This window comes from Thermobia domestica, chromosome 17 (genome assembly GCF_964235325.1).
Source record: "Thermobia domestica chromosome 17, izTheDome1.hap1.1, whole genome shotgun sequence".
Classification (NCBI taxonomy): Eukaryota; Metazoa; Arthropoda; class Insecta; order Zygentoma; family Lepismatidae; genus Thermobia; species Thermobia domestica.
Window position 1 is genome coordinate 108,954,670 of NC_137470.1, and position 27,926 is coordinate 108,982,595.

The window sequence follows — 27,926 nt, forward strand, 5'->3', positions numbered from 1 at the left end:
AGCCCCCCCCCTTCACACTCAAGTATACACTGCATAAAATGGGTTTCAATCCTGCTTTACACTGGATAAAACTGCAAACTCTGGTTTAGCCCCTCCCTTGATCATATCCTGGATCCGCCACTATATATGTATACTGTATATAATGCTCAAAAAAATTAGGGGTTCAACTGAAATATCACACAAGACCTTAAGATAGTGTATGAATAAGTTTGTGTTTGACTCATATATATCATACAAGAAGGAATGCTTTAAGATACACTAGAAAAATGGGCCACATAATGGTGTTGGGGCACGGAAAACCTTGTTCACATGGCTCATGACACAAGACGGTTATGTGTGCACCTCTCGAACTGCTCACAAACAGGCAAGGCAACCACACTGATTGTTCCTTAATATGTCATATGATCACTTCGAATAGCCAACAGAGCCTCGCACCTGCGTGGCATGGATTCAATCAGATTATCGATGAGTTCTTGGGGGATGTTGTGCCACTCATCCAGAAGAGCGACTTCCAGCTCTGTAATGGTTGTTGGATTTACTGGCCTAGCGGCAATTCGTCTGCCAAGCATATCTCAGACATGCTCAACTGGAACGTGATCCGGAGAGCATGCTGGCCACTTCATCCGAGCGATACTTTCAGCATCCAGCATCTCATCCACTAACCGAGCTCTGTGAGGACGAGTATTGTCATCCATAAAAAGGAACGAATCACCAATGGCACCAGCATAATTAAGAACAAGAGTTTTCATGATCTCATCCCTATATCTGAGAGCCGTCAAAGAGCCATTTTGGATGATGTGGAGCTCAGTACGCCCACCAATGCTGATTCCTGCCTACACCATGAGTCCACCACCATGATACTGGGATCTTTCTCGCACAAACATAGGATTGTGTCGTGTTCCACACTCTTTCCAGATGACAACACATCGATTATCAGGCTCCACACTGAATCGAGACTCGTCAGAGAACAAAACATTGCCCCATTCATTGCGTCCCCACCCACAATGTTCCTCCGCCTACGCTCTTCGATCAACACGGTGTCGTGCAGTTAATGGGACACACACCATAGGCCTACGTGCGTAGAGCACCTTCTCGAAGGCGATTGCGGACCGTTTGAGTAGATATTGTGCGTCCTGTTGTTGTTCGGAAGGCTCGCGGGAGCAAAGTTGTATTCTGACGCCGGTTTCGACGGGCTGTTAACAAGAGATAACGATCGTCTCTGGCTTTGGTTGCTAGTGGACCCTGTCCTTGTCTTCTTCGAACACTTCCAGTTGTTTGAAATAGATTCCACAATCGGGAAATCACACTTTGTGCCACTCCTATGGCATGTGCCACCTCTCGCCATGACTGACCGACCAGCTTCCAGCCTGCCGACAGCTCGCCATGCCAACGATTCTAGCAAATCACGTTGTTGCGCAATTTCACTACGTAGATTTGTGACCCACTAAACACAATGAGAACAAAGATATCCTGGAGCTGGAATGTGTTGGCAGCGCCACACTACAAAATGATATCTGGTAGCGCCACGTCACTGATCACGCGCACAGATGTTCCAAACGGTTCGTTTGCACGTTGGGCCTTCATGATTTTAATCTGAACTGGACAAGATACAGTGTTCTCACATTATTCGTAAGAAGTTTTACATGTGTTTTCTTCTGATTCCCTAATTTTTTGATCAGTATATATATATATATATATATATATTAGCTAAATATACCCATTCTTCGCATGGAAGTCAAGGCCTGTGGAAGTATTACCCTCATTTCCGCGACCGCGAAAACTATGGATCTGAGACTAAGTCGATCATTTTGGATTACTTTTAGATGTCTCGGTACCCCCCCTTCCCGCTGACTCCCGGCCCGCATACAATGGTAGCTGAATTTGCAAGTGATCACTAATGAAAGTGTCACCATTGATCTCAGTGACCGCGAAAACTATGGATTTGACACTAATATCGGTCATTTTGGATTACATTTATATGTCTCGGTACCCCCCCCCCCCCCCGCTGACTCCCGTCCCGCATGCCATTGTAGCTGAATTTGCATATAATCGCTAATGGAATTGTTACCATTGATTTCAGCGACCGCGAAAACTATGGATTTGACACTAATATCGGTCATTTTGCATTACTTTTGCTTGTCTCGGTATCCAAACCCCCCCGGTGACTCCCGGCCCGAATAGGGTAAATTCGTAAGTTAATTTGATCAGACTTTCACCATTGATTTCAGCGACCGCTAAAACTATGAATTCGATAGTAATATCGGCCATTTTCTACCACTTTTACATGTCCCTGTAAGCGCCCCCTGCGACCTCCTGGTTCGAATTTTGAAAAAAAAAAGATTCGTCTTGATCTGGGGCCTGGGCCAAGGTACCCCTGACCAAAATTTGGTAATTCTCGGTCCACTCGTCTGGTCCCCAGGTCGCATAGAGACAGACAAACACAAACAAACTATTTATTTTATTTATATTAGACTAGATAGATTCTTGCAAATTATGCCAGATCAGGAGTGTAGCCAGCAGGTTTGTGTAGGAGGGGCCCGTCGTTTTTGAGGGGGGGCAGCTACAATGTACAAAGCCAAAAATGTGTTGCTGCTAGTGTTTTTGAGGCCTGAAAGAAAGGAAAATTTTGGTTTCCTTCTGGAAAACTAAAAACACTATTTTAGCTTATTATTATTATTATTATTATTATTATTATTATTATTATTATTATTATTATTATTATTATTATTATTATTATTATTATTATTATTATTATTATTATTATCCATAAATTATATTCAAGATAGTTTTTATTATGCTTAATCAAGAAAGTAGTAGAAAATGGATCGATCTGGCTCATAATAGGACAACATTAGCCAACTCAGGAGCCCCTGGGAAATTGAGCACCTTACACCGTGAACCCACGGTCTTTTACGACCACCATTTTAGGGGGTGAATTTATTCCCTTTTATGACCACTTTTTAGGGGGTGTACTCGTTCTCTTTTATGAGCATATTTTTAAGGGTGAACTCGTTCCCTTTTATGAGCATATTTTCCAACCCCTACGTAACATCAGACTACGTAACACATAGAAGATCAGATAACAGATAAGAATATGAAACATAGAAGGGGTGTATTCATTCTCTTTTATGACCTCCATTTTAGGGGTGAACTCGTTTCCTTTTATGAGCATATTTTTCAACCCCTATTTTAACATAGCACATAACATATAAGATTACGAACACATAGAAGAGCAGATAACACATAAGAATATATACCATAGCGAGGGTGTATTCGTTCTCTTTTATGATCACTTTTTCAACCCGTATTTTAACATAGCAGATAACACATAACATTACGAACACATAGAAGAGCAGATAACACATAAGAATACATAACATAGCAAGGATGTATTCGTTCTCTTTTATGATCACTTTTTCAACCCCTATTGGAACATAGCAGATAACACATAGCAGAGACTATGTAACATAGTAAGGGTGAACTCGTTCCCTTTTATGAGCATATTTTCCAACCCCTATTTTAACATAGCAGAGCTAATAAAAGTGTATGGCTTATTTTCTAACCCTTATTTTAACATAGCAGAGAATACATAAGATTCGTTCCACCCCTATTGGAACATAGCAGAGAATACATACGACTACGTAACATAGCAGGGTGAACTCGTTCTCTTTTATGACCTCCATTTTAGGGGTGAACTCGTTTCCTTTTATGAACATATTTTTCAACCCCTATTTTAACATAACAGAAATGACATAAGAATACGTAACAAGACTATGTAACATAGCAGGGGTATACTCATTCCAACCCTTATTTTAACATAACAGAAAGAGCAGCCAATGAGCAAAGATAGTCATTTTAAAGGGTGTATTCATTCATTCTCTTTGATGACCATTTTTTCCACCCCTAATTGAAATTACATAGAAGAGCAGGTAACACATAAGATTCGTTTCCTTTTATGAGCACTTTTAGGGTGTATTCATTCCCTTTTATGATTACTTTTTCAACCCCTATTTGAACATTTTAACATAGCAGAAATTTATGAACACATTCTCCACCCCTATTTTAACGTAGCACTGATTTCGTTCCAACCCTTAATTTAACATAGCAGAAATGACACAAGCATGTCCCCAAACTACTGACCATCGTGAACAAAGGTCAAACTCAAAAAACAAAACAATATATCGAGGTGGTGTTTCCACATTTAGCAATTGGTCATCAACTACTGACCATCGAGGTCAAAGATCAAAACTCGAAAATGGAGCCACATATTGAGATGGTTTTTCCACATTTAGTAATTGGTCACCAGCAACTACATGTTCCAAAAATAATGACCATCGAGGTCAAAGTTCAATATACTTAAAACCTAATAACTCGAAAACGGAACCACATATTGAGATGTTGTTTCCATATTTAGTAATTGGTCATCAACTACTACAAGTTCCAAAATAATGACCATCGAGGTCAAAGGTCACAGTACTTAAAACCTAATAACTCGAAATCGGAACCACATATTGAGGTGGTGTTTCCACATTTAGTAATTGATCATCAACTACTACAAGATCCAAAAATAATGGCCATCGAGGTCAAAGGTCAAAATACTTAAAACCAAATAACTCGAAAATGGATCGACATACTGAGGTGCTGTTTCCACATTTAGTAATTGCTCATGAACTACTACAAGTTCCAAAAATAATGACCATCGAGGTCAAAGGTCAAAATACTTAAAACCAAATAACACGAAAATGGATCCACATACTGAGGTGCTGTTTCCACATTTAGCAAGAGGTCATCAACTAGTACATGTTAAAAAAAGTACTGACCATCGAGGTCAAAAGTCAAATATTTAAACCCGAATAACTCTTAAACGGAGCTACGTATTGAGGTACTGTTTCCATATTTAGTAATTGGTCATCAACTACTACAAGTTCCAAAATAATGACCACCGAGGTCAAAGGTCAACATACTTAAAACCTAATAACCCGAAATCGGAACCACATATTGAGGTGGTGTTTCCACATTTAGTAATTGGTCATCAACTACTACAAGTTCCAAAATAATGACCATCGAGGTCAAAGGTCAAATATTTAAACGCAAATAACTCTTAAATAGAGCAACGTATTGAGGTGCTGTTTCCAAATCTAGTAATACGTCATCAACTATTACATGTCTCAAAATTAGTGGACATCGAGGTCAAAGGTTAAAATACTTAAAACCTAATAACTCTTAAACGGAGCAACGTATTGAGGTGCTGTTCATCAACTAGTACAAGTCCCAAAATAATGACCATCGAGGTCAAAGGTCAAAAACTCGAAAACGGAGCCAAATATCGAAGTGGTGTTTCCACATTTAGTAATTGGTCATCAACTACTACAAGTTTAAAAAATAATGATGATCAAGGTCAAAGGCCAAAAACTCGAAAACGGAGCCAAATATTGAGGTGGTGTTCATCAACTAGTACATGTTAAAAAGTACTGACCATTGAGGTCAAAGGTCAAAAACTCGAAAATGGACCCACATATTCAGGTGCTGTTTCCAAATCTAGTAATAGATCATCAACTAGTACATGTTTAAAAAAGTACTGACTATCGAGGTCAAAGGTCAAATATTTAAGCTTTAATAACTTGTAAACAGCGTGTCGGATAAATTTGCGTGACCTATTCAGTTTTATACCAAGCAGAAAAAAAGTGAAGAATGAATAAATTTGAGTGGCTTATTTGCTATTGTACTAACGAGGAATGCCATTTTGTACTACTCAAATAAACGAAGGAATAAATTTGTACTAACCTAAGAAAAGCAAAAAATGCCCATTTTAATTAAACGAATCAATAAATTTATACTAACCAAAAAAGCGAAGAAGGACCATTTTGTACTACTCCAATAAACGAAGAAGTATTCAGTTTTGTACCAACCAGAAAAAAAAGACCGAAGGAGGACCATGTTAACTATTTAAATAAACATAGGAATAAATTTGTACACCGAGGAAAAGCAAAGAAATAGCATTTTTATGGCATTCAAATAAACGAAAGAATACATTTGGATTGAGTATTCAGTTTTGTACCAACCAGAAAAAAAGAATAAAATTTGAGAGGTCTATTCTCTTTTGTACCAACTGGAAAAGTGAAGAAGAGCCACTTCAACTATCTTAGAATTTTATATCATTAGATACTGTTTAAACAAACGAGAAATGACAATTTTAACTAGCTTAGAATTTATGTAACAAAAGAACAAATTTGAATGTTCTGTTTTTGTATCAAATCAGAAAAAAACCTAAAAGGACCATTTTAACAAGTTCATAATTTCTGTACTTTTTCGAGCTATTCAAGTGAAGGAAAGAAATAATTTGTCCTAAAAACTGAAAATTCAATTTAACTAGCTGAGTATTTTATATCATCTTGTAGTATTTAAATATACGAAGAAATAAATTTGAGTGACCTATTCAATTTTGTACCAACAAGAAGTGCCGTATTTAACTGGCTCAGAATCTTATACCTTTTGTACTATTTAAACAAACGAAGGGATAAATTTGAGTGGTCTATTTTCTTCTGTACTAACCTTAAAAAAGGCGAAGAAGGGCTATTTTAACTAGCTGAGTTTTTTATGTCATTTTGTACTACTCAAATAAACGGTGGAGTATTTAGTTTCGTACCAACGAGAAAAAAGCAAAGAAATGCCGTTTTAACAATCTGAGTATATTGTACTATTTTGGGGTATTCAGATAAACGAAGGAATAAATTTGAGTAACCTATTTTTGTGTCAACCCTAAAAAGGACCATTTTGACAAACTCAGAATCAATTAAACAAAGTAATGCATTTCAGTGAGCTATTTTTGTAACAACCAGAGAAAAACAGAACAGGGATCATTTTAACTAGCTGAGTATTTTATGTCATTTTCCATTATTTCAACAAACAAAGGAATAAATTTGTATGAGTCGGAAAAAGCAAAAAGTACAATTTTATATAATTTTGAACTAGTCAAATAAACAAAGGAACAGAGAAAAAACCGAAGAAGGATCATTTTAAATAGCTGAGTATTTTTTACCATTTTGTACTACTCAAATAAACGAAAGAATAAAATTGTACTAACCAGAAAATGCGAAGAAGGTCCATTTTAACTAGTTCAATATTTCTGTACAATTTTGTAGTACCCAAATAAACGAAAGAAGGGCCATTTTATACTTTTTTGTACCATTAAAAACTAAGGATAACTTGAGTAGTCTAAGTTTTTGTACTCATTCGAAGAAAAGTAAAGATGGTACATTTTAACTAGCACAGCTTTTTCATACCTAATGTTGCCATTTAAATATGGTGTTCTAACCATTTATAACAGGCTTAGATTTTTATGTCTTTTTTGTAATATTTGTACCAAACAGAAAAAGTTACACAAATAAACAAAGGAATAAATTTGTAATAACCACAAAAAGCGAAGAAAGACCATTTGAGTGGCCTATTGAATTTTATATCAACGAGAAATCTCATTTCCAAGCCATCTTTTTTTTTAGTATTTAAACAAACGAAAGGATAGATTCGAGAAAGCGAAAATGGACTCATTTTGTAATACTCAAATTTGGATGGATTATTCAGTTTTGTACCAAGCAGAAAAAAGGAAAGAATTAACACTTTGTACTAATCAAGTAAACAAAGGTATAAATTTGTACTGACCAGAAAAGCGAAGACATTTAAAAAAATAATAAATTTATTGAGGTGTCCTATTTCCTTTTGTACCAACGAGACCATTTTAACTGGCTTAGAATTTTATGCCTTTTTGTAAAATTTGAACCAAACCGAAAAAAGCAAGGAAATACCATTTTAAATAGCTCAGCATGTTATAACTTTTTGTGCTTTTGGTCTACCCAATTTCTGGACCATGTTGTACTATTTAAACAAACAAAGGAATAAATTTGTGTGACCTATTCACTTTTGTAACAAGCAGAAAAAGGAAAGAATAAATTTGAGTTGCTTAAGCAAAGAAGGTATTCAAACAAACGAAGGAATAAATTTGTGTGACCTATTCACTTTTATAGCAAGCCCCTTTTAGTTTTATACCAACCACGAAGGTCCACTATAACAAGCTCCGTATTTTTATACCATTTTGTATTACTCTAATAAATTTGGGTGGTCTATTTCATTTTTGTAACAATCAGAAGAAAAGAGTTCACCCCTAAAATGGAGGTCATAAAAGAGAATGAATACACCCCTTCTATGTTTCATATTCTTATCTGTTATCTGATCTTCTATGTGTTACGTAGTCTGATGTTACGTAGGGGTTGGAAAATATGCTCATAAAAGGGAACGAGTTCACCCTTAAAAATATGCTCATAAAAGGGAACGAGTTCACCCCTTAAAAAGTGGTCATAAAAGAGAACGAGTACACCCCCTAAAAAGTGGTCATAAAAGGGAACAAATTCACCCCTAAAATGGAGGTCGTAAAAGACCGTGGGTTCACGGTGTAAGGTGCTCAATTTCCCAGGGGCTCCTGAGTTGGCTAATGTTGTCCTATTATGAGCCAGATCGATCCATTTTCTACTACTGTCTAATGGCTAGCATGTGTGTCTGTGGTGTACAGGGTACCGGGTTTGATTCCCGGTGGAGAACTTTTGGAATTTTAAATGTTCTCGTAGTGTCTGTGTTTGTGTCCCTATCATTCAAGGTTACTGTAAAACGTGTATAATCGAGTAGGAAATATACAGAAAGTACTGATAAGGGGAAAGTAGACTTTGGTAAGTGAACTTCGGGGCCGCCTTTTGCGACGTAAATTAAGAAGAAAATAAGTGGGTTTAGCGAGGCGCTTGAAATTACAGTAATGATTGACGGTTCGGTTCCCAGTCCAGTTTTCTTTCAATATAAGGATATTTTATTTGTTCTAAATACAACGTTACATTTTTAACATTTGATTTGGTTATAAAAACAAAATCAGATAAACTGTCAGCTTTCAAACCTCTGTCACTTTTATTCATCATCTGTTTGTATACGAAGATGACGCTATGGAAATGCTAGCACTACCGAAGTTCAAATAGATTTCTAAGTTAATATCAAATTGAAAACACACGCCCAAAATGAGAATATATGTTTCTGCTTTATATGTATAGTTCAATTATACCAAACAAAATTCGCTATCCCCATTCCCTTTGGCGGTAGGGGTAACTTTAAAATTTTAAAGTGGGACCCCCATTTCTTATTGGACATTACGATTCTCCAGAAAAAAGTGACTGATTTCACCCAGAATTGAAAACAATTCCTTCACGGATGACACTTTAATCGATACGGGAAAAGGAGGGGTAGCAAAACGTTATGAAAATGTTTTTTGTCAGATCCGTGCTCTGTGGTCATACAGTTAGCATACTGGACTGCACAGTCAGATATCCTGATTTCAATTCCTAGTAACCCTAGGGGAACACCAAATGAGTACATAACAAGTAGTGACTATTTTCATGAATATATGCATCATATAAAAATCGCTTTAAGTTTGATACTAAGATATTATTATTATTATGTTACATATTACTTGAGCTTATAATTAGGAAGACTTAGGCGCAGATGGAAGGACAATATTAAGATGGATCTCGCAGAAATAGGAATACAAAGTAGAAACTGGATCCAGTTACCTAAGGATAGAAGTCAGTGGAGAGCTTTTGTGAATGCGGCATTGAACCTCCGGGTTCCATAGGCCATAGAATTAGTTAGTTAGTTAGGAGGGTAAGTGTGCCTAAAGTCAGCCGTCTCCAGTAGTCAGCCATTTTTCAGTAAAAAGCATATTAAATAAACATACAGTAGCTTGTTATCAAACAAATAATCAACTACAACTTAAATCAGAGCTCCAGTATTCAACCTCATTTGTTCTGGCCTGGTGTGACTCCTCGTGGCAGAAAAGAAAAATTATCATTTGAGGTCTGCTGATGCAAGTGAGCAAAGTGCGCATTTTGTTAATAAAAAAATAAGGAAGAAGCTTTACTTCAAAGTTAAGTTAAAATTATATTATTGTAAAATAGTACGAGTTATTGCTTTCTTCTATGCATGAATGCATCGTAGCTTATGAAAAATTCGTGGTTTATGATACAAAACAAGATATTACGTAGAAATAAGGGGGGCTGACTACAAGTTGCATTTTTGATAACGTTTTCCGGTAGTCAGCCATTAGGGGCTGACTACTGGAAATGGCTCTTCACTTCAATTTCCAATGGTCAGCCCCCCATTACTTTCAACGGACGACTACTGGATACATATACTCCAGTAGTCATCCACTTATCATTCATTCAACTTAAATGACACATGACATACAACTAAGACACTTAACTAATACGTAGAAGACTTTTCTAACGATTTAATGAAAAAGTAACTGTTATGATGTCACTAATTGCATCATACAAGTATAATACAGTTATAAAGTACGGGACAAAATTAAACGATCGAAAATGCCATTAAAACTTATGACGATGTTGGTCGTTTATTTTTGTCCCGTACTTTAATATCAGTCTGATATTGTAACCATTTCAATTCTTGTATTTTTCTAGAACTGAGGGAAAAAAGGTTAAGGATTTATGGCTGGTCTGAATTATTTCTCAAAATTTAAAAAGGACAGGTAATGAGTATTTATTTTACCCTAAGCATACGCCCTACATAAGCTTTGGGGGCCCGGGCCCCCCGGCCCTAGCAGGATCGACGCCCTTGACCCTGATCATAGCTTAGTCTTTTAATCTAAGGTAGCTATGAGGAAGTAAGGGTTATCCATATCTAATTGATTTATTTTTTTAAATTACTCCGCACAATGTCGCGTTTCTGCACGTTTTTAATTCCAAGGCTGCAATTGCTCTTCAACTATTATTATTATTATTATTATTATTATTATTATTATTATTATTATTATTATTATTATTATTATTATTATTATTATTATTATTATCTGCTCTGTTCCTAGAGTTGCCTGATTGCCGAAACAATACAGAATAATCATAAATATTTACATTCTAACTCACTATGAGCGTGAGGAAAATATGTCTAACAGTTTAAGAACGCGTAATTTAGTGTTTCTTTCAACCAGTCCAAAGACATCTACTGGAATAGACTCAGTGTCAGATGTTTTTGCAATCAGGTGCGTTGAGGATACTCTATCCAAAGGGTCTTCTTATTCTACACTAATGAACACATATAAGGCTATTGTTCTGTCCGAAGAGGATCGATCTGCTATCAGTAGATACTTGCTAGTGAAATGCTCGATATCTTAGTCCTGAAACATACCAAATTTTAGCAATTGGCCGTCTAGAGCCTACAAATATATCTTCGATATCAGAAATAGACGTTACGTCTGACTCAAACCAGGAAAACAACATATCCGTTATGGCATCTTGTACTGAAGCGACGCAAGGTGAAAGGTCTGCTTCTGTTTCTACAGTCAGTAGAGCCAGAAATAACTCCATATGATCTCAGAAGAAATTCAAAGAAAACCTTCGTAAAATACTTCCATATCATCTGGCTTTGATTAGCATCTTTTCTGGCTAGCTCCAATCAAAAACAAAACTACCAAACATGTGCCCAGAATAAAAGTTCAAAGTGCAGTATCCTCCCAAGCATGGAGAAATTATCAGATGGTAAAGAATGAAAAGAAAAGAAAACTAGAAGAGGAATGTCTAAAATGAAAAAGGGAGAGAATACAAAAGAAAGGAAAAATTTTAAGTCAAACAAAAAGAAAAGGACTGTCAAGCCAAGTAGCACTAGTAGTTAAAAAGACGAGACGCAAGAAGTTGTTGAAATGCCGTCTAAGGCCTGAAGAAGAATTCATAAGTGATATTGAGAACGATACACTTAAATATATTGGGTGTCACTTTTGTGATCACTGGTACCACTTAAAATGCACGTGCCTCAGTGTATTATCGTACGAGGAACCTGCTAAACAAGTGCTTATGTGTCCTGAATGTGCTTAATGAACTTCATATTAAAGGGTTAATGTCACAGCTAAATATAAATGTCAATGTAAATATAAATAGGCCGATATATTAGTTTTAAATAGGCTAGTCTAGGCCGAGGCACATTTTTCTTAGTTTATGGTAAATATCATACAAGAAGTCTTTTTTCCTGTATCGCAATATATTTTCCACCAGGCCTGCTTCTAGCCACAGAGGTTTGGGGGGGCATAGATATGTTAGGGGGGGCAAGTCATTAAAAATCTCTTACACATATCTAAATTGTGTTTTTTGTGTTGAGGTCTGGAGGGGCCACAAAAAGTTTAGGAGGGCCAGGCCCCCTAGCTTCCTCTAGTTGCGGGCCTGTTTTCCACGTAGTTTTTCTTTGTAGGAACTCTGAGTGCAATATATTTGTCCCTTAATTTGCTACTGAGGAATTGATCTCTAAAATTCCATTAAAAAAGTCAATTCTATAGTGTGGCTGAGTACTGGTTAAAGTAATGACTGACCTTTGGTTTTCATAGGCCGACTACTGTTTTTTTCAGGGTTTCTGGTATTTTCTTTTTCCTGTGTAATTATGTATAAAAGATTTCCTATGCGAGCTACACAAACGTAAAATTTAAACACTGTTCTTTCTAATGACATATGCAGTAAAAGTTATTAGTAAAAAATGATTTTTTTATACTTTAACAAAGTTGAAAATCTCCTTAAATGGTCGACTACTGGCACATTTACCCTATTACTTGAGACGCAAACTATAGTTGCAATTTTTTGAAGGAATGTTGCCTAACTGGAAAGTAGAACTTTACATATTGTTTTGTCTGTGAAACATACGCTTGTTTAGCTTTATTTGAAAGTGTTTATTTTGCCAAAAATATTGAACGTTGGAAAACCGCAATAGCATTTCCTTATAGGTGCCAAAAAAAGAGAGCTGATATTTCTAAAGGAGGCAATCGTAACAAAAACGGATAGGAGATAAACATAAATCGAAAATGTTATGTTGAAAACATTTTCATTGATTTTGTCTTCTGCCTCAGGCACTGACAAGGTCAGACAAATATTGTCTATTACGTTTAAAATTGCCTAAAGGAAAGTTGAACAGAATACCACAGATCTTATCACTCAGTAATCAGTTGTGAAGTGCTCCCTTGTAGTCAAACAACATATATCGAAATAACGTGTTTTCTGCCGCTTAGCAAATAAAAACTACGATCTTACTAGCTCTTGGAGTAACCAACTGCGCATGTCGTTTAATAGCTTCAACTAAAAGGGGTGCTCATTCAACGTGCAACTCGTGAAAAGGGTAGAAGTCAGAAATGGCTGTGAATAGAAAAGAGCGTGTTCTTGCTTTAGTGCAAGAAGGCTATTGCGCTGCACAAGCCGCTGAAAGGTGTGGAGTTTTACCAAGAACAGCACAGAAGTGGATAAAGCGTTTTCGAGAGACTGGAGAAACTATGCGGCGCCGAGGTAGTGGTAGGCGTCGTGTGACAATACCTGAGCAGGATGCCCAGCTTGTTGCTGCTGCGAGACTTAATCCCAACATAACCGCCAGACAACTTCGGCACGCATTAGCTTTTCCAGGCTCTCGAGATTTTTCTGTACGGCGTCTTAGGGAAGCTAATCTTCACGCCCGTCGTGCTGCGGTGAAAGAATTCCTCTCGGAAGAGCATATAAGACGACGGCTTCAGTTTGCGGAAGAAAATGTGAACCGTGATTGGAGACATGTTGTCTTCACAGACGAATGCACATTTTCTTCCTCAAATAATGGCCCAGTAGTCGTGTATCGTCCGAGAGGCTCCAGGCATGATCCCAGATACGTTTTCCACAAACGTCAGTGTGGACGCGTATCTGTATCTGCTTGGGGTTTCATGACATCACAGTGTCTTGGAGTACTCCATAGGGTAGAGGGGCGTCTTACAGGTGAGCAATATTTACATATCCTTCGGGATGTTATGTTGCCATCTGTGCGTTTTATCTACCCCGATGGAGTAATCCAGTTTCAGCACGACAGGTCTCCGGTTCATATGTGTCAATTAGTTCAGAATTGGCTCTCGCAGCAGGCTGATTTAGAGGTCCTAGATTGGCCGTCGCGTGGAGCCGATATGAATATAATTGAGATAGTATGGGCAGAGGTCAAAAGGGTGATGAAGGAGAACTGGCCTAACCCGCCTCCAACCACAAAAAAACAACTATGGGAAATCGTTGAAAACAGCTGGGAGGAAGTCTCCCGTAGTGAACGCTTTCTCCGCAGACTTACCGAAAGCATGCCCAGAAGGCTCCAGGCAGTCATCGATGTAGAAGGTAATTGGACCTCCTATTAGACACTTATATATAAACAACCCTTTTCAGGGCTACGTATTCCCTTCCATTCTTTTTTTTTTTTTTTTTTTTGAATGCCAATGAAAATGTATCTACGTCACTTTCACCGTTAAATAATGAAAATGAAAAAAAAACATAATAGCAGTGGACAAGACTCGATCGTGCGAACTTGTGTATTGTAATCTCTCATTTATCCCCTGAGCTACGAACTAACAGGTAGATTTTTTGAAAAAGATATCAGTAGTTCATAACAACACACTCCCTTTTTATGTAATTCATGTGCCCCTTGCTGCTATCGATGGCGCAAAAAAAAAAAAAGGTTCACATTACCCCATATCATTTCACCAGTAGATTGCTGTTTTCTGATCAGTTAAAACAGGATTCCTGGATATCTAAGCGAAAAATGTATTTCTTTTTCATGTATTCTACGAAAAACCTAAAGATTAAACAAAATCGAGACAAGCAACTTTCTCGAACAAACCACTCAATGTATCAGTGTCATTGCAAACAACGTCTCGCTGCTGTAATGAATAACAACATGTAGTAAAGATCATGGGGTCTTCAGATCAAATACAGCTTGTCATATGGTTTTGTTTTCTTCAGCACAATAGAATTTTTTTAAAAAAATATCCAGTCATGTGAGAAAAACAAATTTTGCAGAAATATAACATTTCGTTTTGAGAGGCGTATTAGCACGAAGAAATAGTTTTATTTCTTGCAAACCAAACCGTGAAGAATGAGCTAATGAATAGCGTTTATGGGTCTTTCAATAAGCACCATCCAGTGTGTTGTTGTCGGCAACGTTACGTTTTTCCTTTTCTTTTTTTCTCTTTTTCGCGCATCACATTCTATTTTTCAATGACTTCTAATGCTAAATTTTAATCCGCTGTTACTTCGTTCGTCGTTTTCACTTCCACCTACAATATTAGATTTAGGCATAGCTGACTATCCTCTAATTTGTATCGAAGTTTTTTCAAGTTTCTAGTGAACGTCAGCTAACCATTTTCTTCCAAGTACTAAATGTATTCAAATATTTATTTCAAACGGCTGATTTGATTTCCCGTGATGATCGGACAGACAAACACGACGTCACTTTTACATATTGACCGCCTTATTTGGAACTTGCCTCATTTCCCCCTCAAAAGTGGATTTTTAAGGACAACGGAAGATGGGCTCACATATTTTAAAATAAGGTGTTTATATCCATCTGTTCCTCTTACGACATATGTGTTAATGAATCCGACTGGACCAAATGCTAAATACCGTATATTTAAAAGATAATTTCAAGTGCTTCATTCGTTTTGCTGTGAAGACAAGACACAATCTCGATGTCATCATTCTTAAATATTGAGCAAAAACGATACAAATTACCCCTCTTCTCCATTTAGTACCAAAATTTCTAAACACGGTCGGACACGTGCACACTCGTTTTAAATAAGGAATTTATGTATCATATTTCATCTCACAAACGTGAGAGATTCTATTTTTGGCATACATTTTAACCCCCTCTCTTGTGTTTGGATACGCATTTCAATAAAAATGGCGTGACAGCAACCCAGTCCGAGGTAGGTGTTAAGTATGTTAATAAAATTCATTTCAAACGGTTCAGCCATTTTTCGTTATGATAAGCAACGTGTTTTTAATTTATATACTATGCAAATATAGGTTAATAGTATTGTTCTGTCTTGTTATTTATTTATTTAAGTTATTTATTGATATAAAATTGAGGTGTTACGTTTAATGTTTAACAATACCTAGTATTTACCATGTTATCAACCGTGAAGTAGCAAATTTTGTGTCTAATATTTATATTATATTCAATTTAATGTGTCACGCTAGTAGCAAATTAAGCATAAATGCGAAAACATTGTTCACTTTCAGTTCTCAAGAGAATTTCTTTCCTGTCTTTCTATTAGTTTGTCAATAGCTTACAAAACACTGGCATCAGACTTTTGCAATTATATTTTTTAACGTTTTTCCCATAAACTCCCCTGAAAATTTAACCTGAATCGACCCTTACCGGGAATCGAACCCGAGACTACAAGAACCAAAAACACTCGCCCTAGCCACTAGACTTTTTTATTTTTATTCCACATTAATTAGTAAGCCCACGTTTCATATAGCCTCGCTGTTGAAAGTGTTACGTGAATATAGACTAGACCAAAATTAATTATTGGTGTCCATTTCAGGATCACTCAGTATTATGTTTTTAAGTGTTAGAGTGTTACAAAATCCAACACTTTTCAGTGCCTTATTAAACAACTTATTTTTTAAAAAGGTCTTGAATGTGTATTCATGGATACAATAAGAATAAAAATCACTATTAGAAACAAACATTTGCAGTAAAAGGAAAAGCAGAAACTATTTGTGTAATAAAAATGTATATCTTTGTCAAAATATTTGTGACTTGGTGTAATCTATATTCACGTAACATTCCTCCACTAAAAACATGCTACCGAGTGATCCTGAAATGAACACCAGTAAAAAATTTTGGTCTAGTCTATATTCACATAACAAAAGGAACATGAAACTAAAAATCAACTCAACACTACTTTTATACCACCAATAGCAGCAAGGGGCAGACGATACTATCCCGAAAAAATGCATTTATTCCTTTGACCCGCATTGCAAAGCATCGGACAATTTGCAACATCATTTACAAAAGCTTGAAGAGAAAGAATCTTTATGGACAATAAGTTTCTTACATACAATATTCAATTATAAAATGCCTACTACTTATCTTTCTTATTTAATTTATGGGGCGCGATGGTTCACTGGTAGAGCGCTTACCTTTGGTGCATGCGGTCTCTGGTTTTATTCCGTTCAAGTAAGCTTGTGGTGGACAACATTATATCCGTGACTTTTCTCAAAGCATTTCCTTTTCCTTCCACTTTCTCATTCCACCAATTCTTATATCATTTTCTTACTTTAATTATCTTCTCCCTTAGCCTAAAATAGCAGGATTCTAGAACACTGGTCCGTATACCAATTGAGTGGTGATGAAGAAAGCAATCAACCTGGTTAACCTGCCTTCACTCGCTATCGCTTGCTCGACATTACTATATGAATTGTGTATTGAGATTTGATAAAGAAAAGAACCAAACTGGTTACTAATCCAAATTCTCCTCTATGTGAGGACCAGCAATCTAGAACCTTCCCGCCTAAAGGGCGTAATAGTGGGATGTTAAATATTTCATTTCATTTTCTAATTTAATTTAGCTCTTCCACATAATATTTTATCTGAAATAATAATAAGATATTATCAAGTGCTCGCAAAGCTGGGAGCGGTCTCGGAATCTACCGTAATGTGCGGTAATCTTATTAAATATGTTTCACTACTAGATCAGTTGTTGAATGTTTCATAATGCTATACTAAATTCCATAAACATTCAAGCGAAATAAGTAAAATTGATGAGATTGACAATTTAAACCGCACAGTATTGCAAAGCTGGCGGTGTAAATATTTACTCCATTACGCAAACTCTGTTTCAAATACAACCATTATTATACAGTTCATTTTCATAAACTTGTTCTTATAGCAACTATATCATTTCCTATTAAAATTCAATTTATAGATAATTTTGTGTTACATATCAGCTGATACTCATGCTATAAACTATACAATAAGTTAACATTGGATGTAAATAAATAAGAAATGTATAATGTTACAGATTCTGGAATTGCAATTTAATTCAATTTTAAACTGTATACATTTTCTATATGATTGTTTCATTTACTTTATAAAAATCCAGATTATGATTTACACTAACTGTTTTAATTAAAAATACAAGCTTATACAGGGGGCGGGGAAAGTCCCGGAACGGTCCAATATCTCGCGAAATATACAGATCAGCAAAACAAAAATAACACGTGTTAAACAGTTTTGAAAAATCTATCCAATGATACCAAACGCAACCCTCCATTCCCACACGGGGGGTAACTTTAAAATTTTAAATGGAAATCCCCATATTTTGTTGCACATTTGGATTCTTCAGAATAAGTAACAGTGATTTGACCCAAAATTGAAAACAGTGCCTTCACGGATAGCACTTGAATCGACACATAAAAAATGGAGGCGGCAAATCTTTATGAAAATGTGGCCTCTCAGTGTCGAGCTCTGGGCCATGCGGTTAGCGTACGGGACTGCGGCATGAAAGGTCATGAGTTCGATTTCCACGCAGAGTAAAATTTTCATGTGATTTTTTTACCCACATAACGAATTCATACATTTTAACTTCCATAAAATAATGCATTTGTCCATATTTATTAATTTGCAAGAAAATACAAATGGTGACAAAAATGGCTTATTTTTGTTGTAAATAACCCTACTACTAAGAACTACTTCATAAAGCTACTTTGCAAAACAATTATCGATATTGTATTCCATGTAACTTCATCTTCGCACACACTGTTTTCAATTTTTGATCAAATCACTATCACTTTTTCTGGAGAATCCACATATGAAATAAGAAATAGGGGTTCCCATTTAAAATTTTAAAGTTATCCCCCGTAGTCCCCAAGGAGGTAGGGATAGGTGATTGTGTTTTCTATCATTGGATAGCTTCTTTAAAACTGTTTAACATGTGTTACTTTTGTTTTGGTGATATTTATACTTCGCGAGATATTGGACCGTTCCGAGAATTTTTCCGCACCCTGTATACAGTATTTTATCTCTCTCTTTCGCACTCTCACTCTCTATATTACAACTGAGTGTTGCAATAGGTATCAAGAACATGAATAATTTTCATTTCGGATGTATGGTTTAAGATTGGTATTCAGATCACAAATCTGTTCTCATTATAACGGATGTGGTATTAACGTTAATAAGGATCGTTAACGTTCCACATTTTAGTGTCTTCGTATATAGCCTAATTGATGAACATAGTGAATAAATGTGACTGAGCTTTGAAAAGTCATTGTTCATCTGGTCTTGTGTTTTTAAGCACTTCAAACTAGACATTTATATTTTAAAAAATATTTCACTATATTGAAAAAAAAAAGCATTCCGCACTCAGACTCGAACTGCCACCCTTCGGTTCTAGAATTTCAACAGCATTGCTAAACCCGCTTGGCCACGCAGGCATGTTACGAAATAACGCGTTCTGATATTAGAAATAGACTCGCTCCAAGCGCAGGTTTACACTTGGAGTTTTAAATAGCCATTTTCTGTTTTTTTCAGTAATTTCAACTGAAGATATTGACTGATTTCCCATATTGGAACTTCACGTGAAGTGTGAATTGTATGTTCATCTTAAAAATACATTATTTTCTGTTCCTTCAATTTTACGTATTTGTGAGTGCTCCTAATACCTGTGCACTGTATGGAGTGAATTTCCCTCGGGATATTCTTCGCGTAATTATCTGACAGACTAAAGTTTCATAACAATCACAGTTTTTTGCTTATAATTTTCTTATTTTGCTTTATTTTTTTTACAAAAATCATAAATAATTATTCATTACTACACTGCTTTGTTAAGGAAAGCACAAAGAAGCGATAATATATTAAGAAAACTGAGTTATTGATGAAAATGTTTAAGTTACAATATATGCGAACTTTTTTTTGCGGATGATGATACTTTCATAGAGATGTATTAGGTGAAGTTAGCAGGGGCCACATATTTTTTCTAGCCCCGGGCCTCCAGATGCGTTAATCCAGCCCTGAAGCCGCGTGAAGTATTTTATTGGCACTTTAGTTTTTTTTTTTTTTTTTTGTTTGTTTGTTTTTTTAATTCTTGCCTACGTAAGTATATCACGTTTATTTTCGAAGTGTCCCTACGGAGGAAGCATAAGCTAAGGAAATCTTTTTTCAGAAAGGTGGTTAGGTTGAACCTCACCTGAGACCTGATGAAGCTAAAGAAGATCGTAATCTGAATCAAATTTCGGAATTCTTGCTATCTCTAGCGTGCCGCAATCTTGCTGGGCCCAACATCAGAACTATTTGAAATGTCTTAGAATTAAGAGGTTGGATCCGGCAGCTGGATTTTAACAGCAGATGTTAAGGAAAGGAAAGGAAGTCCTGTATTGAGAGGTTTTCTCGGAACAGTATCTGAAATTGTTCGAGCACTTGTATTAATAATTATTACGGAGAGCCATTTAGGAACCCAGTGAGACTAAGAAGTTAGACTTAAGAGAACAAAAGGAAACAAGTGAATGAGAATTTGTACGAAGAGAAGGAAGTATGTATTTGGTGCTTAAAGGAAGGATTGATTTCAAGAGTTGGAGTTGAAAAACAACAGGTGTAATTTTACTAAGCGATATTAAATACTACTGTATAGTAATTGTATATTTTCCTGATTCCCTCCTGCCATTCTTTTGTACGTTTTGTTTTTTTCGTAAATAGACGTCTTTCTGTTCCCTCTTCTCCTCATACGTTTTGACTTTTCGTTCACAAAATCAGCAGCAAACCGCGGAACCAAAATATGATCTAATTGGGTGTTCGAGTAACACAAAAATAACCTCTGCAACCCAACTAAATGCAGAGACAGTTTATATAAGAATACAATGATCTTACAAGGAACTATCCGTTTACACAAATTTACTAGAACTCAATTACTTCCTTTTATGCACTAAACTGTGTGTAGATATTTACTGGGTGTCTCAAAAGTCCCTTACCACACCTATTAAAATCCAAATGGATGTACTTTCAGCGAATTCGATGTGGTAGGTGAACTTGAGGGTTAAGGGGACACTTTCTGGCGTAGGGTACGCTGACGGCCACCATCTTGGTGCCGCCATCTTGAATTTAACTTTTTTCTTACAAACGCTACGTGGGTCATGTGATACATGACCATAGGGTAAAATTTCACCAGAAAACCGAATCTGAAGTCAAAATGGATTTATCTTTGTGTGGTCAACAGTTACCCACAATTGCAGGTGTGACTTTCGTATTACATAATGTGCTCAAGATGTTGTCCGTGCTGGGCAATGCACGTGTTCAGACGCTTCTCCCGATTGCTATGGACACGTATTAAGGTTTCTGGGGATATTTGTTCACAGGCAGCCATGATACGTTATTCCAGATGGCGAACATCACAGCATACACCATAGCCTTCACATGTCCCTACAGGTAGAAGTCAAGGGGACTTAAGTCTGGTGATCGGGCAAGCCGTTCCACTGGTCCACGTCGACCAATCCACGTCCCAGGGAATTGTTCATACAGGAACTGACGCACCTGGATGCCATAATGGGGAGGTGCACCATCTTGTTGGAAGAATCTGGGGAAGGTACGGTCCTCGGACATCAGAGTCGGCATTATGTTTTCCTGCAACAACGTGAAGTATCTGTCTCCATTTAACGTTCCTGGAATGAAAAACGGACCGACGATCTTTGTTCCCCATATGCCTGCCCATACCATAGTTTTTCCTGTACCGATCATTTTCGAGGGATCTGTCCAGGCGGGGTTGTCGCGGGACCAATAGCGCATATTTTACCTATTGGCCTCACCATTTACGTAGAAATGGGCTTCATCCGAAAAAAGTATCTGCATAGCGAATTGCGGATTTACCCTCAATTGCTCAATAGCCCACTCACAAAACTGGACGCGACGATCGGGATCGTCCTCCGACAAATGTTGCTGCAATTGCATCTTATATGGATGCTACTTATACCTTTGGAGCACCCTGTGCACTGAACTGTGACTCACGGCACACTGCATTGCTAAACGACGTGTGCTTAGCTGCGGCGACTTCGAGAAGGAGGCCAACACGGCAGTAGCTGTTTCTTCGTCCGTGGCTGTCCTTGGCCGTCCACTACGGGGTCTATCCACAACTGTTTCCGTTTCCTCGAATTTGGTCAATAACCGTGCCACTGCAACATGCGATACAGGTGCTCGTTGTGGATGACGCGCATTGAAATCGGCAGCCACTGCGCGAGCACTCCTCCCGCCCCATATTATGATGATCTGGATGCGTTCGTCCCTCGTTAACGGCATGATTCACAACCTGCAACACAAAAGAAACGCAGTCAAATTTACAAATTCAATTGTGAATAACTGTTTACCACATAAAGATAAATCCATTTTGGCTTCAGATTCGATTTTCTGGTGAAATTCTAAATGAAATCTTTGAGTTTTACGTCCCAAGGTTATGCCGGTTAGGCTAAAGGAGACGGTGATGATGAGTAATGAATGAAATGGTGGAATGAAGAAAGTGGAAGGAAACGGGAGAACCCCAAGAAAACCCACGCACACGGTGTTTGTCCACCACAAAGTTCACTTGGCGGGGGCTGGGATCGAACCCGGGACCCCAAGCACCAGAGGTGAACGCTCTATTACTGAGCCACCACGGCCCTAACCCTCAAGTTCACCTACCACATCAAATTCGCTGAAAGTACATCCATTTGGATTTTGATAGGGGTGGTAAGGAACTTTTGAGATACCCTGTATAATACGGCACAGATACTGGAATAAGTAAAATATATTTCTTTCTTTGCTGGCAAGTGAAATTGTGGGTCGTGCTTCACAAGATCATAACGCATCGCAGATTGCCAGGGGACTTGGGTGTGCTCGACGAACTGTCCGCAAATGGATCGATCAATGGGCCAAATCGCGACGTATAGTCGGTAGACCCAAAGCAGCAACTGCTGCACAATACGAAGCGCTTCTAGATGATGTTCGTAACAATCTGCTGCGACATAGATCCGTCTTGCGGGAAAAGGCTGCAGAGTACGGCTGTTCCTACGAGACCATAAGGGACAGATTCAAAACAGCTGGCCTACAGCATTATCGTCCTGCCTTCTAAACTCTTCTCAACGGACGCACGCTCACAAGGCGAGAAGATTAGAACGGGCACAATTGAATCTTTGCCTTCCATAGGTGTACTGTGACCTAACGATCTGAACTGACGAGAAGGTATTCGTTTCCGAACAGCAAGGGCAACTTACGCTGTATAGACCACGAGGAACAAGATATGAAATTCCATGTGTGGTGCAGACCGAGCATTCCGGACGGATATCGGCACATTTCTGGGGCTACATGATAGCTAGTGGCCCAGGAGAGCTAATTCCTATTCCTGGGCGAGTGACCAGTCAAGTATATATTGACATTCTGGAGAATACTTTACTACCTTCTCTTCGTGACAATTATCCAGACCAAGATGAGTTCATATTCATGCATGACAACAGCGCTGTTCATAAGTCACGGCAAACCCAGGAGTGGCTACAAGAACATCCAGAGCTCATCTGTATGGATTGGCCTCCACGGTCTCCCGATCTCAACACAATCGAACATCTGTGGGCTCTCATGGTGCACGACTGGGACGAAAGGCGACAAGACAGGAATCAGGAAGTTCTAGAGGCCCATATGATGGAGGTATGGCAGTATTACCGGCGTAGGCCTGGTCACTGTTCTACGCTTGTTGCAAGTATGCCGGAGCGACTGCATGCCTTCATAGCAGCAGACGGCAATTATACAAGATATTAATCATTTTTATTTACATCATGCAACGGATATGATCGTTTTCTAATTTTATATCACATTTCTATAGGTTATAGAAAAAAAACGTCTAAGATGCGATATGTAGTTTTCGTTTCGTAGTAACCAAAGCTACTTTATGTTTGTGATTCTTATTACTTGCAGCGAAGGAATTATTGAACTAAAGTCGCTAATTTCATGTTATTCCTCCTGAGAGGGAAATGTTTTTTTTCTGTTTTCTTTTGAACATTACTCTCAGAGAAATTTCATGTCAAGAGCCAAAAGTTTTGTTATCACCTGTATCCTGTGTGCATGTCTGATATAACCTACAAAGAAGCCTACGGACTCCAACATCGCGGCCTAGCGTCGGAATGTGGCGCCCTCATCGCCCAGTTCTTCGGAACAGCACTCAGCCATTGGTCCCACAGGTTGGGGTTGCGTCGGGTCGATTCGCGGCATAAAAACCTACGATCGAGCATAGTTTAAAAATAAGCCTTGGATGTGGACTGCTCTCCCTGGACGACAACCTCGCTATGGTCTTATTTATGCTAACTGGACTTGTATTTGTATGATACCTTGACCTGGGGCCATGGGACAGAGGAGTGAATAGCATATGCAACAAGAAAGACCAGATGGAGTGATGCCCTGAAAGGAAATGCTGGGAAATGCTCCAAGAAGACGGAGACATCATGCCTCTGTTTCCTCTGCCAAATCAGACATCTCCCTCTCGAAGCAGAGGTCTTCTTCTGCCTCGCAGCTTACCCTTTCACAGGATGATGCTTCCTCTCCTCGGACTGCTAAACAAATTTTTGCCTCGCAGCCATCTGCCGCTTTCGGTGCTGGCTCCATCTCGACTGCCCTTGCTGCTAGTTCATCGATAGACCAGTTTTTGAAGCAGTCGAACAACCAGACTCCTACTAAACAACTGTCCAAGACGCAACTCAAAAATATAGCTTCAGGCTCAGTCTCAGTCTTCAAAAATTATCTCCACATCTTCCAGATATGCTTCTTCTAACCAGCAAAAGAAGAAATCTCCATGCACCCAGCATTCTAGCAAGCCTGGGGAAAAGAAACAGAGAATTCATGATCCAGTCTCCCCAGTGATGACGAATCTCTCAATGAAGGTATGCTGGAGGAAGAGCTCAATAATGTAACACTTGTGGAAGGCCGTCACAAAATAAAGCGCAGCGCTCCGCTTCTTGTTCCCTACGCTTGTTGAATATCTCTCTCTTTCAATGGAATATTCCACACACTATGAAGAATATAAGCAATTGTCGACATTGTTCCGTTTTACCATGTTCTGTCTTCAGGAAACTCGTTTTACTGCTACCAGCAACTCAGAGCCCTCTAGTTACACTTTTTATCATCATGATCAGCTTACTGCTGATCGTCCAGCAGAAAGTGTGGCAACTGGTGTCTCTGATACCTACTACTCTGCTCTCTTACATGTGAACAGTGATTTGCAGCTTTAAGCTGTCCGTGTCTTTTTAGGCAACCTTCTACTACCTGTTGTGCCTACCTTACTCAGCGTGACGTTTTCATTGCTGCAGATCGTGAACTCATTGCCCGTCAGTTTCCGTCCCCATTTCCGTTTGTGGTTGATCTTAATTCTTACCATGCACTGTGGGGCTCTCCTCGTAATGAACCTCGAGGTGCAGAGGTTGACACTTTCCTTGACAATGCTAACTGATTCCTCTTAAACGATGGCAGTCCTACTCATTTCACTACTGCTGTGAGTACGTACTCTCATTTGGACCTCTCCATCTGCAGTCCAAAACTGGACTTCCACTAATCCCTTCAGCTCCTTTCACCGCTTATAATTTGCGTAAAGCTGATTGGGGTCGTTTTTCTGCAACTTTTCAAGTTATTCTAGAATCCCGTTTTTCCGTTGATGACCATTGTGAGACCTTTCAGCAGAGTATGCTGGCAGCTGCACATTACTATATTCCTACCTATACTGGTTCTCGGTGTAAACGAACAGTTCCCTGGTGGTCTGGTGAAAAGATTCGCCATGCTATTCTGGCCCGACGTCGAGCACTCTGCACTTTTCGTCGTGTTTCTACTGCTGATAATTTGGTTCAGTTTCGACTCCTTCGAGCTCGCTCTCGCTATTTGATTAAACAAGCTAAACATCATAACTGGGACACATATATTTTATCTTTTACTGCTTGCACTTCTATGAGTGCAGTCTAGTCACAGCTTCGTCGTCTCGAGGAGCATGTTTCTTCTGTTTCAGTTCCTTTCCTTGTTATCAATGGTGTATTGGTCGCTGATCAGGATAGGTTTGTTGCTGAATTAGGGCGTCAATTTACTGCTGTCTCCAGTTCTACTCACTACTCAGCAGAGTTCATCACTCAGAAACAACGTACCGAACGTACACCACTTCAGTTTCGTTCTCGGAATGCTGAACCTTACAATCTGTCTTTTACCGCTGCTGAACTTGATGCTGCTTTGGGCTCTACGTAGGACATGGTGCCTGACCCTGATGGCATTTGTTATGCTATGCTCCGGCATCTTCCTGCAGATGGCAAGCAACATCTTCTTGAACTGCGCTACTGTGTTTGGCTTGAAGACTCGCTCTCTGCTGCCTGGCATGAAACATATATTATTAATACTTTGAAATCTGACAAACCTATCATGGACAGTGAAAACTAGCGCCCGATCGTCTTGACTAGCTGTCTGAGTAAACGTTTTGAAACATTATCAATACCTGCTTAGTCTGGTTTCTTGAACACCATGGACTCACTGCCAATCTCCAGTGTGGCTTTCGGCGCTTTCGTTCAACTACTGCGCACATCTTGAAAGTGCTACCCAGGATGTCTTTCGACATCAAGAACATATGATAGCAATCTTTTTTGATCTAGAAAAGGACTATGACAAAGCTTGGCGTTACGGCATTTTACGGCAACTTCACATCTGGGTCTTACGTGGCCAATTTGCTCTTTTTGTCCAGAACTTTCATCAGTAACGCTATATTAGAATCAATCTTGGATCTACTCTTTCTGTTCGGATTCCGCACGAGAATGGAGTTCCGCAAGGCAGTGTGTTGAGTGTCACTTTGTTTGCTATGGCGGTGAACAGTGTGATGTCACAGCTCTCCACTCCTGTTCATGGGCTGCTTTATGTAGACGATTTTACGATCTACTGTCGCTCACGTGAAATTCGTACTTTTACTGGCCAGTTGCAGTTAGTGCTCATCCGCCTTCACCGATGGTCTTACCAGTACAGATTTCACCTTTTCCTTCATCAACACACACTGCGTTCATTTTTGTCGCCTCCGTCACTGTGCCTATGATCGTAAGCTGTTCCTTGGACTACAAAACACATAATTACTGATTGTGTGTGTGTGTGTGTGTGTGTGACAGAGAGAGAGAGAGAGCGATGGAATAGGTAGCATGGGAAATAGAACGAGGGAGAGAGAAAGGCAAAACTATAAGAAAATAGTCCGTTCCAAAACATGAGAACCTTCGCTCACACCACCATCAAAAGAGAAAAGAACCCTTGTTAATATGATGGTTGGTGGATGTTGCCAGATGTCCTCTCGTTAGGTAGAAGAAACACAAACGAAAAACAAGTGAGAAATAAAGGCAATATTATTACTTTTAGTTAAGTTGTTTTATACAGCAATTACCATTATTATTATTCAAAGGTGACCACAAGGGACTTTAAGTTGCAAGTTGTGCTTATGAGATTGTTTCTCGGGGAACAGTTGTTTACTGACTATGGCAGAATCAAACTTTATTTGTGCTATAATGAAACTTTTCTAAACTCTGATATTGAAAGATAATTTCTCATGAATAACATTTTAATTGCATCGTCAGATGCAAAATGGTGATATGTGACATGTTTTTGCAAACATGAGATAATAACAGAAATTCTTTAGGGGTAGATACACAACCTGTGTAAAGAGGAAACATGTGATACAGATCTTTCTGGGTGAAAGAAGTGACAGTTTCTCGGGAGGATACAACAAGACATATGGAGGACCTCCTGTTTGCACAGTGTGTAGGTCAGAAGACGTAAGGTCCCGTGTTATTTCTGGCGGTTCCTAATCAGTGCGCAACAAAGGACAGCAGTTACATACAAATATTGTTCCTTGCGTAGTCAAAGACTTTCTACTAGAAGATGAAGGAAAGATTCTAGAAGGCGGAGTTCACTATGTATTACTACAGAAGAGAAAGTTTTACGTGCCATACCTCATTATTTACTTATGTGTTTATTTATTTATTTTACTTTCCTTTTACGTTTAGCATGAACCAGATACAGTTTAGAGACCATTTTACACTCGATACATCGAAACATAG